The sequence below is a fragment of the Magnolia sinica genome, chromosome 4 (genome assembly GCF_029962835.1).
Source record: "Magnolia sinica isolate HGM2019 chromosome 4, MsV1, whole genome shotgun sequence".
In the NCBI taxonomy this organism is placed as follows: Eukaryota; Viridiplantae; Streptophyta; class Magnoliopsida; order Magnoliales; family Magnoliaceae; genus Magnolia; species Magnolia sinica.
Genome location: NC_080576.1, coordinates 80,742,440 through 80,762,140, shown reverse-complemented (window position 1 = coordinate 80,762,140; position 19,701 = coordinate 80,742,440). Strand labels below are relative to the sequence as shown.

Genomic DNA, 19,701 nt, shown 5'->3' with positions numbered 1-19,701 from the left:
AGGCATAAGTAGAGGTGTACACGAGTCGAGCCGAGCCGAGCTTTGGCCAGCTCGTGCTCGACTCAGACAGCTTGAGTCTCAGCTCATGCTCGGCTCAGCTCAGCCTTCAAGCTTGGAACAGCAGCTCGTACTCGGCTCGGCCAGCAACTCGGTCCAGTTCGAGCCGAGTTTGAGCCGAGTTTTTGGATGTGTTCCGCTACTCGGACAGATGCTACTCGCCGGAAAAAATGGAGAGAGTGGAGGAGAGGACTCACTTTGGAAGAGGAGATCGTCCGGACAGACGCTGGAAGAAAGAATGTCGTCGGGCGGTGGAGAACGGTGAGCGTATTGGGTGAATGGACGGCCGATTTGGGCGAAAGGGAGGGAGAAATGGGTTAGGGTCGGGCGATTTGGGCAAAAGGGAGGGAGAAATGGGTTAGGGATGCTAAGTTGGGTGAATGAGGGTTTTTTTTTTATATTTAAAACCCTTATATATTCACTTAAAACTCGATCCGAGTCAAGTCAAGCTCGATACCGAGTCGAGCCCAGTCAAGGTAGCTCGGACTCAACTCGAAATATTCCGAGCTCCTAAAAAAAGGCTCGACTCGATCAAACAGAGTTTTGATCCGGGTCGTATCGAGCTTTTTCGAGCCAAGTCGAGCGAGTTACCTAGCTGTGTAGAGCGGGTCGCCGGCAGTTTCATGGCCAAGATGGATCGAGGAAGGCCAACCAAAGTGATCCGGACCATCGGACCTTAGATCGGCGTATCTCGCAATCCGGAATGAGTTATCGGCGTAAAATATATGATTTTGGGGTAGAGCAAGCTACTTTCCAACCCTGCTATCCCGGGTTGCACAGCCCGAAATTGTAAAAAACCCCTGGATCAACGGTTGTTTCCCTGTTTTAATTTCGTTTTTACTATAAATAGCAAGTTTTAGTTTAATTATAACTCTTCATTCATCGGGCTTTAGGAGTTGCGCCCAATGTGAAAAGAGCTTAGAATAATTAGGAGAACGGTTTGGTGAAGTTGAATAGGACACTTACTATTTTTGGCCGAAAACCTTACGCACTAGTAGACATCATGACCGTCTATAAATAGTAAGTTTACTATTTATAGTAAGTCGCGATTTCTAGGAGTTTTAGTTGTAGTTTGATTCTGATTTCTTTCCCATTCTTGGTACCCCTATTTAAAGGGTTGTGAACTCGTTTTTATGAATTCATTAATTAATTTCAAATTTATTAGAATTTATTTCTATTTTCTGCTTTCTTTCCTCGTGGATATGGCTCGACTCAGTTCGAACAGAGTTTCGATCCGAGTCAAGTCGAGCTTTTTGCAAGCCAAGTCGAGGGAGTTACCTAGCTAACTGTGCTCGTGTAAAGCACTAGGCATAAGTAACTTAAGATTCAAACGTGTCATCAGTTGCATCAGGAATATTATTGCGAAGTTCACTCAACCGATCTTGACTGTCCTTTAGGTACCGCATGTATTTCATGGGTTACATGAAAATCCCACTCGAATGCTCGTTTCTTAAGTTTCCCTGGGTTTTATAGCCATCCATTTCTTTAAGCTATGGATGGGATGGTCAGGATTGCCTGATAAAAAGTGATTCTTTGGAGCCATAAACAAACCACGATGCACCTTGACAACTAGATGGCTCAATTTGTTAACCGGGCCCCATCTTCATATAAAACAATATTAACTGTTCATTTTATAGGAAATCTAGATGAGCAGATTCACCTGGCTTCCGGGTCAAGGCATCTAAAAGTGTGGCCCACCAGATAAGTGGCTTTGATCTCGCCCAATAAAAATAATAATAATAATAATAAAACAAAAACAAAATATCGAAAGTGAGAGCCAACCTGGCTTCCGGGCCAAGGCATATAAAGGTGTGGCCCACCAGATGAGGGGATTTCATCTTGCTCACTCTAAAAAAAATAAAATAAAATAAAATAAAATAATTTAAATGTCTGAGCCCGGGTTCGAACCGGGGACCTCTAGTGTGTGAGACTAGCGTGATAACCAACTACACCACCCAGACGTTTGTGCTAAGTTACTCACGTAAATTAATAATTGTAAATGGAATTTTAGAGTAATGTCCACCGTCCACTTTGTTAAGGGATTTGATGACCGCACTTGTTCAGCTAACACGCACTTGAGCTTAAATGAAGAATCCCAGGATCACTCATCTCCACCGTACAATCAGAGCACTTTTAGAACAATGCTGACCGTTGACCTTCTGATGGACCATGGCTCACAAATCACACCTATCATTTGTGGCAAGCAAATGGTTAGTGGGAAAATGTCAAGCAAGAAGCTTTGTAATGGTATACACATTTGATGGACAAAAATCATTATGATCAAATGGATGGTGGGAAAATGTCAAGCAAATGGCTTGTTCGCATGGTGGCCAACCAGATCAACTGTTCCAATTAGATGCATGTCATGCACATATCCGACATATCTAACTCCTCTTACCTATTTTCTTCCCGAGTTTTCACTAGCGTTTTGGTCCATTTTTCTCTCTATGAGCCGAACTGACCAGCTCAGGTCAACATGTTTTCGGGGTCATGGCACATTGGCCATGAATCCCACCTAGGGCTGTTGACGGATACTTAATAAACCCGACCCTATTCCAATTTCCATGCTCATTAGTAGTTGGTTCCAGCTCCAGGTCCACCATTTGGACCTCGGGTCTTGGTCTATGACCATGATCTTGGACATGATTAAAATTAGGGTTCAACGTGACCGATCTGACATTGGGTTGGGCTTGGGCAGTATGTAACGGCTTCGGTCTTAGGCTTGGACTGTATAAACACCAACCCTATAAAACTTGGGTTGGGCTTGGACGGTATAAATACCAACCCGATCAATATATAAGTTATAAATTATAATTGAGTGTGGATCGTCTGTGTTGAAGGCACAAGAAATTTCCGGGCTGTCGGGTTTCATTGGTCCACATCATTTCCAATGACCCAAAGTTAATAAGATACGTCAGATTTCTCTCTCCCAAATAGATTGCATGCTACACAACACGACTTTTAAAGGAGTGGTTGTCCTATATTTTAGCTTATTTGTTTAGAAAAAAATGAAGTTCTTTATGATAAATAATTACATATATAATTAATAAATCATAGGTACAAAAAAAAAGACATGTATTAAAAATATAATAGACTAATTTAATACTAAAAATATTAGCATGTATCCACCTAACCAACTTAGCCCAGCCCGCTTAAGTTGGGCTTCGGTTGAGAATTCCCAACGCGATGTTGGGTTGGATTGGGTTAGGATTGAGGTACAGGAACCTTGGGTTGGGCTAGGGTAGAGCACAACCCCACCCAACCTGCCATTTCAGCCCTAATTAAAATTAGTCCAGATCGGGTCTAGTTAATTTTTGAAGTACTATCATATGTTTTAAATATATATTAATTTTTCTAGTGACAGAATGAGCTTAGCCGAGCCACAACACCTTGCACGTGTGTGATATAATCTATCTATTCAAGCGGGCTGACCATGTGAATGCCTTTACTTGACTTGGATAGGACCCAAACACAATTCAAAAACAAGGTCCAAAGACTGGATGGGTACTGGCCAGGTACCCAAAATCCGATCAGATACAGGTTTGAGTCCTAGAGAACAAAACCTGGACCCAAAAGGACCTAACCCAATAAAACCTGACTCAGATTAGACCCAGTTCAAGAACTCTTTAACCCTTGTTGAACCCCATGAGTTGACAGCCCTAATCCCACCTGATAATTGGTCCAGATCTCGAAAACATGAAAAGTTGGCATGTTTGAGGTGCTTGTGTTTGCAAGAGCAGCTTGTAAGAATATTTATTTTTTTTTAGAAAAAGGGAATTGCTAAAAGTAAGATGGTAGAGAGCATTAAGAAATTCGACACATAAAACTAATAAACTAAAATTAATCCTTAAAAATCATGGGTTTAAATTCAGATGTACTTTAATTACAATTTAAAAATATATTAATTTAATTTCTAAATGGCTCATTGGTGGATATTTAACTAATGGTTGAATGAAACCAGTAGATGATCTGATTTCAACAAATAAATGCTAAATAGCCCAAGTTTAGAAATATTAAAATCATTTATAATTTAGTAAAAAACTCATCTAATGTGATTTCCACAACTTGAAGGTTTAATTGAGCTAATTGATACCACATGTATGATTTCAAAGTGCCTGAGTATCAACCCTCACACTTTCTAGTGGGTGCATGCAGAAAGGGAGAGATCAAATTATGTTTTTCTATAACAGTCTTTGAATTCAAAAGCAGAGAAATTCTAAGAAAATGAGGATAAAAATTGATGTTATTCTAATAAAAAAATTTGTTTACAGCATGCTTGATTCTTATATAAGCAAAGACACCCTAATCTCCTAATTTTAGTTAAAATACAAAACTTTCTCACTATAGTAAAATTAGTCAACTATTACAAATGTCTAATTTGACTCCAACTGGTAAACCACTTTGGTTACTTTACACGAGGACTTCAACATATAAATATACTCTTAAAACTCTAAAATGAATGAAAAATAACAAAACATGTAATTTAGTAAATAAGTTTTGAACTAAAGAACACTTTTAATCCTGAAAATAGTTTTTTTTTAATCCCCAGTGGCCAACTGGGTTTATTAGTTGCCATGTCATGTAGCTCATCAATAACTTTTCGACCATGTATGCAAATCTGATAACTGGTTGTAAAGTTATACTTGTCAGAAACTATAGTTTTCTTTTATGCCCTTTTTATCATAGATCAAACTTTTCCACCCATTTGTTTCAAACATGGCCATCTGTAGAGTCATCCACAACCTCTTGTATGTCGTTTTGTTAGAGCAAAACACAAAAAGCATTTGAGTAATTTATTAGGAAAGACTATCATTTATAGACTCTTTCCCCCCTTTTACAAAAAGGGAAAAAAATAATATTATGGCAGAGTAATATAGTTGATACACTAGCACCAAAAAAATTGTACAAATGTAAGATTATGAACTAAATTTAAACCATGCAAATTATAGTTTTAGATGTTGTCAGAAGCCTTCAATCTAACTCTTTTGGGTCTCTCGACCGGTCGAAGGCCTGTGTCGACTGGTCGAGTGCGCATCTTGACTAGTCGAGGATTGCTCGACTCAAAGTCCAGCGTCTTATGATTAGAGCTGGGCAAAATAGATCCGATTCGGTGTATCCAACCCGATTAGACCTGATCTGACCCGATCCTAACCGAACCGACGGTTTGGATCAGTGCGGATCGAGTTATATATTCCAGATCCGATTGATTTTCGGATCGAGATCGGGTCATTGTCAACCCGAACCGATCCGATCCGAACCCCGATCCGGATGGATCCGATCCGATCAGATCCAACCCGATCCGGAGTTTAAGAGGATTTTAATGGAGGATATCCAATCATTATTGTTTTCCTGTGGTGTGGTCCACCTGAGATTTTTATCCCTCTAATGTTTTGTATCAAGCCTTAAAATGATCTGTAAAAATGAATTAACGACATAGATGAAATACATACATCATGGTGGGGCCCACAGATCACCGAACACAGGGGCCCGCAAAACACCGAACACCAGCTACTGTTGTATCTTAGCCTAGTTGTAGCTGGCTAGGTACATGGCGTGCAAAGAAAGAAGCGGATTGCGTACTAACTCAGTAGGCTTAGCGTACTGAGTAAACTCTTAGTGGTTCACCATGATTTATATATTTAATCCACTCCATCCATCCATTTTACCTGATAATTTTAGTGCTAGAGACAAAGCATGAATTATATCCAAAGCTTGAATTGACCACACGGCAGGAAACAGTGTGAATTGAGCATCCACGGTTGAAACAATTCTTGTGGGCCACAGAAGTTTTTTTTATCAAGCTTATATTTGCGTTTTCCTTTCATCCATGTCCGTAAGATCTTATAAACAAGTTAGATGGCAAGTAAACATCACTGTGGGGCCCAGAAAGGTTTCAACGGTGAAAAATCATTACTACCACTGTTTCCAGTGGTATGATACACTTGAGGTTTGGATATTCTTAAATGTTGGGTTCATCCCCTTAAATGAGTTGAAAAATCGTATGGACGGCGTGGATTAAACACATACATTCACAGTGGGCCCAACTAAGTTTACTGGGTACGATAAGAGCATACTGAGTAAATCAGTACGCAATCTGATTTATGAAAAGACGAGACCAACGTTCCTCAAGCTCCGAGTTGTACGAAGGTTCAAAGGAGATCAAAGTTATATGGGCCCCACAGTGATGTATTTATTATATCTACATCGTTCATATATTTTTAGAGATCATTGGAGGGCATTACCCAAAAAATGAATAATATCCAAAGATCATATCGACCACACCACAAATAGCAGCAGAGAATGATTTTCACTGTTAAACATTTTGTGTGGTCCACTTGATAGTTAGATCTGTCTTATTTTTCGTCTCAAGCCTTATAACAAGTTCGCCAAAAGGATGGACAATTTGGATATAACACGTACCCCATTATCAGACCCATAGAACTTGCCAACGTCGTTACAGGCTTACTTGATCAAGTAACTTGCGCCATAAGCATTCACTGGACTTTCGTGCATTAACACACGTCCGGTAATATATATATATATATATATATATATATATATATATATATAAGGTAATGTAGAGTTATTTCATAGTCATGTGGGGCCCACCTTGATTATATGTTTTATCTAAGCCGTTCATTCATTTTGACATATCATTTTAAGCGTTGAGTACAAAAGGTCGATATATTAAAGGTTGAAGTAGATCACACCACATGAAACCATTAGATTAAATTCATACCATTCGAATCCTACTAAACCCGATCCAACTCAATTTTACTGACCGAGTCGGACTCAGTTCGGGTTAGGTCAACCATGCATCGGATCGGTCTGAGTCAGGTGACCCGGACTCGGTTCTGGATCAGATCGAGTTCGGGTCAGGCCATTGGGACTTCGGATCAGGTCGAGTTGGACCCAATCCGATCCAATCCGGACCCGATGCCCAGCTCTACTTATGATCTTTGGTGTCCGGGCCGCTCGACCAGTCGAGGAGATGGCTCGACCGGTCGAGGGGGTCCCTCGACCAATCGAGGTTACGCAGATTCTTGCGCGGATTTGGTGTGGACTGCGTAAATTTAAGGCGGTTTCGCAATGGTGCGAAAGGAAAGTTGCTTAAACTATAAATAGGGATCCCTAGGGCTTTTCTAAAGATACAACTAAGGCTTTCTAAAAGTTTTCCAATGATTCCTAAAAGGGTTTTAGGGTTATCAAAGGGTGTAGCAAGGGTGAGATTCGAGGTTGTTCGAATCGGGTAAGTCCTCTCTCTTGTAATTTCTATTTCATAGTGGATTTTTGTCGCTTTCTCACAGGGATTTTCCACGTTAAATCTACGTGTTCTCTTGTGTGCTTGGTGTCATTAGATTGCTATCCTAGATCTCGATTTATGTGATTCCGCGAGCCAAAATCCTAACAAGTAGTATCAAAGCAATCGTTAGGGCATAGACCTGAATCTGAGAGATTAGTAATAATGGCAAGCACTAGGTATGAGATTGAGAAGTACTCAGGAAAAAATAATTTTGAGTTATGGAAGATCAAGATGATGAGTTCCTTAATCAAGCAAGGCGAAGATAGTGCTCTTGAGGAGCGAAAGTCTATTACGATTGATGATGAATGGAATACTTTTGATAAGAAGGCTTTATCATCGATCCGTTTATGTCTCACAGATGAGGTTCTCTACAACATCATGAGGGAGAAAACTGCGGTTAAGTTATGGGTGAAGTTAGAGGATGTCTATGTGAAAAAATCTTCTGAAAATCGCTTAGACTTGAAGCAGCAGTGGTATAACTTCAAGATGGCAGAGGGTGGAGATATGGATGCTCACATCAGCAACTTTAATAAATTGGTTTGCAAATTGCTGGATATGGAGGAAGTGATGAAAGATGAAGAATAAGCATTTATGTTGTTGAATTCTCTTCCGGCGTCTTATGAGTCATTTATTATTCCTACTATTTCATGTGGTGTGGTTCACATGAGCTTTAGATTTGCCTCATGTGTTGAGCTCATGCCCTAAATTATCTAACAAAACAAATGGACAACATGGTAAAATACATATGCCACGGTCAATCCCGTAAAGTTTGTTATTAACAAGATGTCTTAAATCTGGATATCTTCGACTAGCCCTAAGAAAGTTCGGTCCGAATTCCAGCAACAATGTATTTAGAATTCCCGAGATCTTCGACCAGTCGAAGGATAGGCTCGACCAGTCGAAGGGTCCTTCGACTAGTCGAGGGTTACGCGGATTGTGCGCGAATTGTGCGTGGACTGCTTAAATTTAAGGCGGTTTCCAGGGATGTAAGTGGGAATTCCCCAACTATAAATAGGAGTCTCTAGGGCCATTTTAAAGCATTCTAAGGCTTTCTAAACATATTCCAAGGGTTTCTAAAAGGATTCTAGGGTTTTCAAAGGGAGTAGTAAGGGTGAGATTCAAGGTTATTCGAATCGGGTAAGTCCTCTCTCTTTGTAATTTATGCTTTCATAGTGGATTTCTGTCGCTTTGTGTCATGATTTTTTTCCGAAAGGATTTTCCACGTTAAATCTTTGTGTTCTCTTGTGTTTTCTTGGTGATCTTAGATTACTATCTTAGGTCCATCTCTATGTGATTCTGCAGAACAAATCCCAACAAGTGGTATCAGAGCTATCGTTGGGGCACAGATCTGGATCTGCAGGATTAACATCAATGGGAAGTACTAGATATGATATTGAGAAGTACTCAGGGAAAAATAACTTTGAGTTATGGAAGATCAAGATGATCAGTTCCTTAACCAAGCAAGGTGAAGATGATACTCTTGAGGAGCGAATGTCTACTAAAACTGATGATGATTGGAATACCTTTGATAAGAAGGTTTTATTCTCGATCTGTTTGTCTCACGGATGAGGTTCTCTATAATGTTTTGAGGGAGAAAACTGCGGCTAGTTTATGGGCGAAGTTAGAGGATATCTATGCAAAAAAATCTTTTGAAAATCACCTACACTTGAAGCTACGGTAGTATAACTTCAAGATGACAGAGGGTGGAGATCTGGAGGCCGACATCAGTAACTTTAATAAATAGGTTTGCAAACTGCTGGATATGGAGGAAGTGATCAAAGATGAGGAACAAGCATGTATATTGTTAAATTCTCTTCCGGCATCGTATGAGTCATTCAAGGACACAATGTGCACCACAAATAAAACCCTGAGTGTCGACACTGTTATCTCAGCCCTTTAAGGGAAGGCCATGAGAAAGTTAAATAGTGACGTGGAGACATCTGCCAATGCACTGATTACGAGGGGCAAGAATACTAATCGAGGTACAAGATCCTCAAGAGCCAGAACCAAATCCAAGGGCAAGGGCAAAGGAAAACTAAAGTGCTGGAACTGTGGGATAACTGGACACATGAAAAAGGATTGTACCAATCCTAAAGCGAAGAAAGAAAACTCAGAAGCTTCTTCTAAGGAAGCCAATGTTGTCACATTTGATAAAGAGACAAGTGGTGGTGATGTTCTGTCAGTGTCTATAGTCAGACACTTGCATGACAATCTTAAAGATGAGTGGATCCTTGACACAGGAGCATCATATCACATGATTCCTCACTACACCAAAATCCCTCTTTAGGAATGGTTTAAAACTGTTCCTAAATGGTATAGGAACGGTTTTATACCGTGGCTAAATAGGCATCACAAAAAATTAGGAATGGTTTTGGAAATAGGGTGCCGCAAAAAATTAGGAACGGCTGAAAACCGTCGTAAAGTTTCAATTTCTAGCCCAAATTTTAATTTATGGAACGGTATTTTTTATCTTGTACTCAAAGATGTTACACGGTTCTTCAAACAAAGATAACAAAAAATGAAATCTGTGTTAACCAAAATATCTTATAAAAATGCAACTAGGGAGCACGTTAACTACCTATCTCATTTTAACAAAGGCCCTAATTTCTAGTATCCCATATGAAATCCTACCAAGAGTGCAAATGGATTTAGGGAAGACTAGCTCCTGGCAAGGCAAGACATTTCTTATGGAAATGCAGTTTAGGAAGCAATTTAACTACTTTCTCACTTTAACAAAGACCAAATTTCTTATCAACATCCCATATTTAGAATAAACGAGTTACGGAATTAAATAATGAGATCCATTTAATGTCAAAAACAGAATTTTAACTTCACAATATTCAAAAGTTTGAAGAAGAATCAAAAGCTCCTTACCATTCTGTCGAATAATTCACCACCAGTAACATATTCAAGGATCATATAAATCTTGGTTTTGCTTGCTATCACCTGCAACAGACTTAGCATTAGCAAAACCAATAATCAGACGGTATAAGATGGCTCAGTAATAAGAGAGGACCCAAATAAATAAATAATAAAAATCCCAAACAATGTCTCAGTGATCTGGCTTCAAACATTGAGCCCTAGTGCTGATAGACCATGGTGCAAAAATTGTGGATGATTGTCGCATCGAATTACTCGACTATGGAGAGACAGTTAAAACAGAACAGGCTGGCTTTATCTTGAGAAATGATTCAGGAAAGCATTCTCTACTCAAACACTTCGAAAACTGTATTAGTCATTCCCAACCATCATGGTGTTCTGCTGAATATCAATTTGGCTAGCAATTTTTGTTTTTTTACCATCCAATTGAAGGCTGCTTGCAGGATGCGTATCATCTACATTGGTTTGGTTTATGAAATTCAGGCCATCCCAAGTAGCACATTAGATGTCTACAAGGTTCAGTAGAGAGAGTCTATCCAAGGCTTTCCCGATGATGCACTCTATTTGGGAACAGCTGTCAAAGATTTTGCTTGTTAAATGTTTTGGTGACTGCCTGGTATCAACCCTCTACCACAGCGTAGGACCTATGTGTTGCTAGCAGGTGGACTTTTCTCCTATAAAAAATCAGCAAGGTAAAAGAAAAAAATATTTGATAAGAACCAATCAATGTAGTAAGTAAGATGTGCTCCTTTCCGATAATTAACCGATGTTGAAGCTTTCAAAGAACAAACAGATCTAATCAAACAATCAACAATTAAACTAGACCTTTCTTCTTAAGTAAGTACGATGTGCTCCTTTCCAGTCCTTTCTTCGTAAGCCGATTTCAATAGCATTGCATCATTCCGGACCATCTCAAATGCAGAACAACACAAAATCTATCAAAGAAGTGCATCTAGACCGAATCTCGATGAATTATAGGCAATTAAGCTCAAATTGCATGATGAAAAATGCAAAAAAGCATGGATGAATTATAAGCAATTAAACTCAAAAAGTGCAAGTGAAAGAATATTTGGCTTACTCAACACCAAAGGCCGTGATCACGCACACGTGTGTACAACACAATATCAAATAATACCTTCCGATTTCTTCAATTTCCTCTATTTATCGTTCTTCCCCTCTCAATTACTAGGGTTTCTAAGAAGAATCTTAACATAAATGACAAATCAAAAAATTCAGATCTGGCGCCACATACTTCTGAGAAAAATTCAAATACCCATGAAGACAGTCTTACCTCCATCAGTTTTTCCAGCTCATTTTAGGACATGGTCTAAAAAATGAAGCAGATCCAAATCTCAAGTGGACCACACAGTAGGCACTCAATGCCCACCATTAAAAACTTCTTAGGGTGGGCATTCAATGAAGCCTATAACATTATGGTGGGCCCTAGGAATTTTTTAATGGTGGGCATTCAATGAAGTCTATAACATTAAGAAAGGTCTGGAAGAAAAAGGCATTTGCATTTACAGATGTACAGGACATACCTCAAAAAAAAACTTACAACAGCCTAACACCTTCATAATATGTAGTTTAGCGAATATTTTTTCTGTAAGTGATGGAAATCTTCGTGTCTGTTAGTAGCTGGGCCCACATGAGCAAGCATTAATGTCTTTGCATGCCCGCCTACGATAAAAAGTAGTTCAGAAATGGAATTGAATCAGAACTGCCCACCAAATGCAAACAGCTCCAACGGAAAGCTCTTGATGTATCTACGCCTTGCACATGGACTGTCACGACACTACAGCCGATTGTAACAAAAAAATTTGGACAGATTTCTACATTTGTTGGTTGTTGGCACCAATTATTGAAACAAAAAATTAGACAACAGGGTAGCCTGCATTTTCTAACCATTTAGTGTCACCATGCTAATAAAGTTCTTCACTAAACAGTAAATTTCACAGCAATCATCATCAGGACAGGAACAAAACAAATTCATAGAGAAGTTACTTATTGAAATTACCAACCTTCATAAAGAAGAAGTAGGGGAACAATCATTGCAATAAAAAAAAAAAAAAAGGGTCAGGTATCAACATATTTCTAAATTATTCAAGATCCCAATCAAACTCAATCACGTCATCCTAAGGGAAATACCTAAGTTTCCAATCTCCTAAACTTCCAATCAAATAAATCTGAATCAACAATTCAAAAAAAAATAAAAAATCAGAATGTAGTCAGTGTAAATTATAAACTATAATACAATTTAGAACAAAAGAAATAATATGAAAAGTCAAAGAGAAAGCAAGATAACAAAGAAATTTCTTAAGTTGTCCAGGTCTAAAAAGGACTGATATTTTCTATATTTGAGATCAAATCCGAGATTTCAATAACCAAAGACATTAGATCTTAACAAAAAATACAAAAAGATGTCCATGCATTCATAGATCACATAGAAAATCACCGGATCTGGTAATAAAGAACTAAAACGCAGAAAAAAATTCAAAAGCATCAACAATTTGCATAGGAAATCATTAGTTCTCTGTGTGTGTGTGTGTAAAGTAAAAAATTAAAAACCTTAGCTCTAATAAAAATGAGATTAAAAATGCATAAGCAGATATAAATGCTAGAAATCGATCCAAATCAGACAAAGAAATCAACATAAATGAACAGATCTAACGGCTTCTGATGGTGATGCCTGACCTAGTGATCTGGTGCAATACGAGAGAGAGAGAGAGAGAGAGAGAGAGAGGCCATCCTAGAGCCACCAAAGAAAGTTGAAATAAGCTATATGAACTTCCCCACCTGAGAAGAATGCTGATATTTTTTTTAAGGACTTGAAATCTACATAGTGCACCTCAGTAATGATGAGCTTCTCCTGCAGATGCCTAAACAAAACCTGCAAAAAGGAAGCGCAATATGAGAGAATACGCACTAGGCATAAATAACCACATAATTCTGTAAAAATAAGTTTTCAAACTACAAATACTTGTTTGTTTTTTGGTCAAATTATGTCAATCACCAATTTGGCATCAAGTGATCTAAGGGCTAGGATCATCAACTTGGGAGCCTTTAAGGGAATTGCTTATCTTCCATAATGCCTGGCGGCTGGCTGGCTGGCAATTTTCAACAAAATGCTCAACAATCATTTTATTAATAGTGCAGGTACAGTAGAATTGCAATGAATTCTTTCCCAATACCCAAACACGAGATTACGCAGAATTAAATTCCTAGTGCTGAAACAAGACAACATAAACAAATTCTTTATGCACCTTTGAATTCCAGGAGCCACATGGCCCCTTCACATACAAAAATTAAGGGCCTATTTCATAGAAGCCAAAAAGCTAGTTCAAGTAATTCTAGTTAATCATAATTACAAATTGGAAATCATGATTGTTGGTTTTTTAAGTTATTTTTAATCCTAAAAAAGAAATATGATCTCGAACACAAAACTATGATTAACTAAAATGAGATGAGCTCGTTTTTTAGGCATCTACTAAACAAGCCCTAAGATTGTACAAAATGCAATGAAAACCCTAGATTTGGAAATCCATTGTTTGGAGAAACAGCAAACAAGACAACAAAAACACTAGATCTGAAGAAACTTAGAACGATACGAAGCATTCATGTAAGGATAAAATTATTTGATATTTTTCAACAGAATTTAAGATAGATCCGAGATTAACTAAATTGAATCATTGGATTTGAAGAAGCCTAACAAAATATGGAGCATTTATCCATGCATCCAAATAGCCCCCGTAATCAGATTACCTTCTTCTTCTTCTTTTTTCAGCAAGAAATAAACTGATATCCACACCCATCTTCATTAGTTTGGTCACAATGAATCCCTTTCCAGGAAGTGGTTACTAGAAAGAAAAAGAGCTTCTAGATTTGGAACATATGGGATGCATTGCCCAAATCACAAGCATCCCATTCTTATCCAACTGCAATTTCAGAACAGAGTCAAAATCTGAATTCCAACTGTGAAATTTTTGTTTTCCATGATTGCCGTAGAACCAACACCAATTCTGTAAATGTTCGACACACTGGAGTTTCTCCTCTTTCATGTACGTAGGGAAGCAAACTCACACAATGGGAACCACAATAATATTATGGGAATCATTCCAAAGAATATGCACCGGGCAGAAATCTTAGCATGCATTCCATTCCAAAACAGGCATTTCAAATTTTGCATTTTAAAATGTTTGTAGGATTCCCGCCATCTCTATATCTGTGTGCATGGTGTAGTACAAGTGGATATGCCGAGTCTGACATTCAGTAATTGAATATCATGTTCAAGATCCTATCATTGCTAAAGGAGATTATGTAAGTGCAGCTCAATGCTCAGGAACCTTAGCCCCCTTGCTAAAGGATATGTGCTTAAATGGAATCTTGATATTTATGCTCCAAATCTATATATATAGAAGTCCAAAATCAGCACATGTAGGCTCCTTGTGGGCCTAGGTGGGGGTGTGGGCCTACATCACATGGAAGAGAATGGAGTTGGCAATTTGTAGAATCTCTACACCAAAGATCGATAAAGTTGGCATATTGTTGATAGCAAAGAGGCAGGTAAAACATTACAAGCAATGAAACTAACAAGCTCTTAGAATCTACCTAGGGTTACTTTGGCTACAAAGGGAAGTAAGCCAACCAAATGCCAATGAAAACAAACTAAGAAAATAAAATTACCGAAAAAAAAGAAGAAAGAATTATTTAGAAATGTCAAAATTAGAATAATTCTAGTCAACTTAGAAGTCCAGGCTCAACAGTCAGGAATGAATCTACTCCATTCTGGCTCATGGAGGTTGGATGCACCCAGATCTTAGAAGAACCTCATTCATTTCAAAGTATAATAAAACAGCTAATTAACTATAACTCATAAGTTTTAGTTCAAAAATATAAAGGGAAACAACCAACACAAAATTTTAATACTAAGCAAAGATATGGTAGAAACATTACGGATCTTGTGATCCATTCCTGTGATCAATCCTGTAGTCAGCTTATACAACTGAATAAATTAGTGCTGCAGGAACTGATGCAAAAATAGCAAAGACCAAATAGCTATTAAAAAAAAAAAGAAAAAAAACCTTAATCCTTACATATAGCATGAAAACCAGAAAATATATGCAAAAATATGAATCAACACCTGAACAAGTCACCTAGCAACCATGTCCGAAGATAGATTAGCTAATCACTGAAGGTAGAATCCTCACTGGTAGGGCTTCATGAGCCTTTGACCTTGAGTATCTGATCATGGTTCATGTGGAGGAAAGAGCAAGCACTCTGCAAATTATGTCAGACCAAGATGGATTTTAGGCTCTAAAATAACTGTCAGTTCTACCAGTCATTGTAGTTCATACTTCGTCTCCGTAAGAATTTATTGTTTTGTAGTGACTTTATTTTTATTTTTATTTTTGCATCCAAACACAACTTTAGTTTCTAAATTTCAAAGCAAAGAGCTGGAATCCACCATTTTGTGGTGACATACTTGGATTAAAAAAGAAAGGGAGGAAAAAAACTTCTGCTATGAAATGCATATGCAAGTGTATGTTAACTTGATAGCAGCACCTAATGCATCAAGGAGATTCCCATCTGAACTGACAACAAGGCTGTCAATATATAGGTCCCAACACAACTTCCCTTCCACAACCATCAGACAGGAGAGATCGATTCCCACTCCTGTTCCGCTCTTACCACCCAATAAACATCTCTGAAGTGAAACTGAGAGCTCTGCTAACAACTCTTCACCTCGTGTACCCTTCACACTGACAATAACATCCATTGCACCCATTCTGACTCATGCGGAACCATTTGCCTGAGGAATGACTCCAGTTTTAACTGAGATCGGTCGATAATGCAGTCTTTTACAACAATCAGATCGAAGGTCTTGTGCAATCCCACCCTGTATAAAATGCTTCTCCGCAATAGATAATCCCACTATCCCTACAGAAGCATCTCTCTCTCTCTCTCTCTCTCTCTCTCTCTCTCTCTCTCTCTCTCTCTCTCTCTCTCTCTGCAATTGGTGTAGCAGCTCCGCTCCTCCCCTCCGACCGGCCGACAATCAAAGCACAACTTCCCTACTCCCCTCCGGTTCGGCGTTGTTTTGTAGAGACTTAATGCAAACATGATATACCAAACATATACATGAATTGATAAGAAGGGAAGAATAGAATCTTAAAAACCCATCAAACAAATTCAATTACATCAAACAGCTCACGAAAGCCACCTCTAACCCACAAAAAATTATCACCCCTCGTACAATGCAAAATAGTTTAAAAAGAAAAGAAAAAGAAAAACAGAATTTGAGAGAAAGAGAGAGAGAGAGAGAGAGAGAGAGATGAATTGGGACGAAACAACATGAAAATAAACCCGAGTAGCTTTCCAATTCCCAAAATGGAGAACGAGTGCATGCAAATCAATCAGGCTGGGTTTAAATATCAGTTTCCAAACAACTCGAAAATGAGTAAAACATCTCTTCAATCACAAACCACAGAGAAAAAAAATGGAAACATGAACAACTAGAAACCCTGATTGAAAATAAAATGCAGTAGACCAGACGGCGGAGATCAAAACAAAACCCTAGAAATCAGAAGGCAGAAAGGAAGAAATGTGTGTGTGTGTGTGTGTGTGTGTGTGTGTGAGAGAGAGAGAGAGAGAGAGAGAGAGAGAGAGAGAGAGAGAGAGAGAGATCGGGCATATCCATCTCAATCGCGTGAGAAGGGAGGCCTCTGCCACATCCTTCTCTTTCTCTACATACAGCTGTTGCACTGTAGTGAAGACTGAAAAAGAAAAGAGGGGGAGAGCGAGAAAGATTGGGGATTTTGGGGATTTCTCCAAAATGCAGCATTGGAAGTTTGCTAGAGAGAAAGGGAGAAAAGGGAATGACATTTCTTAGGGTTTGCTGGAGAGAATGAAAAGGGCCTGGGCAGCACCGTTTTGCGTGAGTTCAGGGTTTCACATAAGTCGATCCAAATCAGAAACTGTTTAAAACTGATCCAAATTTGAAACGGCATTCAGCCGTACCCAAACCAATGTAGGTGTTCCAATATTGTAATTTTTGTGTAGTGTCTTGTCGGAGTTGGTTCGTCAGTTAGAAGGAATGCGATGGTGGACAGGTTTTTATGGGCAATAACAATGCCTGTAATGTTGTGGCTATTGGTACTGTGAGCTTCGATATGTTTGATGGAATGAAGCATACTTTAACTGATATCAAACATGTTCCTGATATAAAGAAAAATCTTATTTCTCTTGGTGCAATCGAGATTATAGGGTGCAAGTTCATTGGTATTGATGATGTCCTTAAAGTTTCAAAAGGGACACTTGTAGTTATGAGAGCGCAAAGGCACGGAAACCTTTATACATTGATCGGAAACACCTCAGTAGGTAGAGCGACAGTAGCTAATGCAGATTCCACGTCTGTACGTATGTGACATGCTCGTCTAGGCCACATGAGCAAGCGGGCATGAAGGTACTATCTGATCATTGTTTAATTCCAGCTTTTAAGAATTATGATTTAGATATATGTGAGCATATTGTATATATAGTAAACAATGTAGATTATCTTTTAAAATTGGAAAACATGTATGTAAGGAAGTGTTTGATTATGTGCACTCTGATGTATGGGGGTCATCACCAAAGGTTTCCATTGGGGGGTCATCATGGTTTGTTTCATTCATTGACGACTACTTCAGGAAAGTTTGGGTTTACTTCATGAAACATAAATCTGAAGTTTTCACCATATTCAACCAATGAAAGGCAGTGGTGGAAAAACAGTCAGGGCGGAAAATAAAGGTTTTAAGGACTGACAATTATGGAGAATTTATTTCCACTGAGTTTAATAAATATTGTAAAGATGAAGGGATCATTAGGCACAACATAGTATGCCACACGCCCGAACAAAATGGTGTGGCTAAGCGGATGAATTGGACTCTCTTGGAGAAGGCCTGATGCATGTTAAGTAATACTGTGTTGGGCAATGAGTTATGGACTAATGCCGTTAACACAACTTTCTACTTGGTGAACCAATCCCCGTCTACGGCAATTGAATATAAAATCTCATAGGAAGTATGGAGTGGTCATACGATGGAATACTCAGATTTGCGAATATTTGGTTGTGAGGCTTACTTTCATTTACCATTAGTTGAAAGAGATAAGTTAGACCATAGAGCCAAAAAGTACATCTTTGTTGGCTATAATATTGGTGTGAAAGGTTACAGGTTATTCGACAAGGTTATATGCAAGGTCATCACTAGCCGTGATGTAAAATTCGATGAAACCTCCCTATTCTACAACAATGGTCAAGAGGGGTAAGAGAAACCAGAAAGGTTGATCGTAGACATCCAGATTGACACAGATGATACTCAGGTAGAGACAGATGCGCAGATAAAGGTACAAGAGCAGGTGGAGCAGCCACCTGTGAGAAGAAACCTAACACGTGATCGCAGGTTACCGGCAAAATATAAGGACGACTCTACTATTGCATACGCCCTCATTATGGATGAGGGGGACTCGTCTATTATTCAGGAGACTCTTAATAAGCCTGATGCAGAAAAGTGGAAAGTGGTTATGGACGATGAGATGAACTCGTTGCACAAAAATATAACAGTTAGAACGAGCTATTAGGCTTTGATACCACTTGAAAAGGCCAAGCTATATGTCCTAGAGGGGGGGTGAATAGGACAATGCCAAATAAAAACTTATAACAGCGGAATAATAAAGAAAATGATAGTCAAATTAAATAACAATGCAGGAAAGAAAAACAACCTCAAAATTCAGATCTTGAGAGGTTGATACAAACGTTATTCTAAGGACAACCTTACACCAAAAACAGAGTTTATGGTAGGACAATCTTATTTCTAGAAAGGTCTTTGTATCAAGTCTCAAATCGAAGAGGAATACAGAATTAAATACAAACTGAAATGAAATAACTTGTAATTAAAAATGTATTGTTCTAGGGACAGCCATACACCATAAAAATGGCAGGGCAACCTTGCTGGAACAACTTTCAAATGAAATTGAAAATCAAGCTTATAAAGGAATAGCAGAAAGTAAATTCTAAGCTATTACAACATTCTCACAAAGCTTGAAATAATTATAACATTCACCACCATACATACATCTCACAAAAAGAATAAAAAATTAGAAGAATAAAACAATCAACCACAACTCAAGGGATTATAGTGGTTCGCCTGTGTGTTCACCAACTGTTATACAACAGCCACACAAAAAGCTACTCCACTCCTAATATCCTCACACAGGGGATATTAGCGTTCACTAAAAATAGGTTTTCCCAGGTTCACCCAAAACCCTTACAATTGTGTCTTTGTATGTGGGCTTACACAATTAAAAAAAACCTCACTTCTGAGTTTTCCTGGCTTTCCTCAGATAACCAAAATAACAAGATTTTTCTGGCAAATCTTGAAAGAAGCCAAAATAATAGAAATGAATTTACAATATGTAAAATACCT

At 38.5% G+C, this 19,701-nt stretch overlaps 1 non-coding gene across 1 annotated transcript; it reads right to left on the bottom strand.

The window, feature by feature from the left end:
* Window positions 1–1,944: 1,944 nt before the first annotated feature.
* TRNAV-CAC (transfer RNA valine (anticodon CAC)) lies at window positions 1,945–2,018 on the bottom strand. Its single transcript has one exon. It is a non-coding gene; the product is annotated as a tRNA-Val (tRNA).
* Window positions 2,019–19,701: the final 17,683 nt, after the last annotated feature.